This window comes from Natator depressus, chromosome 2, assembly GCF_965152275.1.
Source record: "Natator depressus isolate rNatDep1 chromosome 2, rNatDep2.hap1, whole genome shotgun sequence".
NCBI classification, from domain to species: Eukaryota; Metazoa; Chordata; order Testudines; family Cheloniidae; genus Natator; species Natator depressus.
The window spans coordinates 60,014,972-60,017,338 of NC_134235.1; positions in this window are offsets into that span (position 1 = coordinate 60,014,972).

Sequence of the window (2,367 nt, forward strand, 5' to 3'; positions counted from 1 at the left end):
GCCTCTTTAAAAAAAATGTTAAAGGGGGCGTCTTAATTAATGCATTAATTGTTAGTACACCTAAATTTAAATCACATGCTACTTGCACACAGTAGTAGTAATACATGAGGGGGAAAATAACTTCTCTTGTGTCATTGTATATTAGTTTGTTTAGTGACACTTCTGCTTTAAGGAAATGCTTTTCTCTGGGTGGGACCTCTCAACCTCACGCCTATTTTGAATACTTCAATAAGTATTTAATGTTGCTACACTTAGAAAGCTATCAAAGATGCTTTAAAGATAGGATTTAATGTGCACTAAAGCTGAACTCTGAAGAATTATTGATTTGAACATTAGAAGATCTCAGTTGGAGAGGAAAGTAATGAAATAAACATGAGACCAAGTTAGACATTCAAAGTAAACATGCAACCTGGGATATGAAGTAGTGAATTAAAAAACCTTACAATTTAAAGCAAAATTTTACAAAGGTTGTGTGTGTCTAGGTAAATATAAAATAATAAAAATAGCAATGGTTTATTTTGGGGGTGGTAGGGAACCTAAACTTTAGAAATCCTAGCAATACTTGAGTAATACTATGTTTGTTATGTCTCTAATGCTTAAAATACATCTGCGAGTTCCACTTGCTGTAAGTTAAATTTTCCTCTGAAAATGGGCTTGGTAAAAATGGCATTGTAAGGTTCCATGTGTGTCTGAATTAGAGCTGGTGCACATAGTTGGGGTATTTTTTTTTAAACCTGATCTGAAAATCCAAAAAAGTTGGTGAATCAAAAAAAGAACAAAATTTTCATTTTGTGTTGAATGAAACATTTTGTTTGACCTAGACCAAACCCTTTTTAAAAAACACTTTAATGTAGGAGGAAAAGAAGGGCTACATTCACAAAACTGCCACAGGAGGTGTTTGTGTTTTGAGACAAAATAGTTTCAGAGACGATTCAAGGTTTTCACAAGCTTGTATCTTCCTGGGAGAATTCATCTTTGGGCTTTAAACTTTGTGTTTGGTCCCTGGCCAAAGATGCATTATTTTGGAAATGGAAAAATCTCTTCAGCCATTATCAAATTTTGTATGAGTGGAAAAACCAGCCACACAGGTAACTCAAAGAACTCTGAAGAATGACATGTATGTAGTCCTTTCTGAGTAGTTCCAGAATCAAATTTGAAGGGAAATTAATTGCTTGTTAAAACTTTGAACAACTGAAAACTATACCCTTTTATAGAGTTGTATTTCACAGGTGTGTGCACTTAATGTATGTTAGTGGTTTAGGCAGCTTCATTAATTTCATTAGTGCAATGTTGCCTTTTCTACCATAATTACATAGTAACACATTCAAACAAACAAACCAAAGAGCTGTCCAAAAAACAAAGCAAAAACAAACTCCCCTATACACACTTCTGCTGGGAAGAGGATGAGAGAACAAACTGTGACCGATATTATTCACACTAGAAAGAGCTCAGATACTACATGGTATACGAGCCTTTATAGACTAGAAGAGCATGTGCTTGTCATGGATCGCACATTATCTCCACGTTGAGGTCAGAATCATGTTTACTGATGTTGCAAAAGGGATAGTTATTATTGGTTTTCTTGCAGAAGCTAGTAGAAATGGTAGACTTTCCAAATGATGTTTGGCGGGGGGGGTTGTAATTTTGCTTCTTGTTTCATACATACACTGGGTTGGCTTACCTATTGTATTGATGATTGTAATGTGTTACAAATAAGTCTAGAACTTGATAGCTGCATTTTATAAACTGAAGAAATGAATATGTAATATTTGGAAGTATATATTTTATAAGAAAAATAGGAACAGAAAATACTATATAGAGGGGCCTCAAGGCCAAGTTGACATTACTGGAGCTCTTAACTTTCTGCATTTCTGACTTTTATTGATTTTCTTTATTATTCTGACTCTAAATGATTCTACATTATTTAATCTACATTAATCAATTTATTTTCTAATTTACTGATGTAATCAGTCTTTTACTTTGAATATAAATGTCGTGTTTATTGTGATAACCAGCAAAAAAGGTGGCACAACTATTGACTTCATTGAGATCTCTTAAACTTCCTTTTAGCTGAAACAGAAGGTATATGCATTAGCAATAGCATAGTCACATGCAGTTGTACTGTAATTTCATATGCTTACCATACTCTTTTTTTTAAAGAAAAAAAAGAGAATCGGATGAACCTCCACAACTTTGTTCCAGCACTGAAACTGTTACTTCCCAGTGGTCCTCACTGTAAAGAGCCAATAAGTTAATTTTACTTCAAAAATCACAGTTGATCAGTTTGAGGATCAAAACTGAATACTACCTAACTAATTTAGCAGAAGTCAGGTGCCCTAGACCAGAAGCTTTTATTCAACAAAGTAA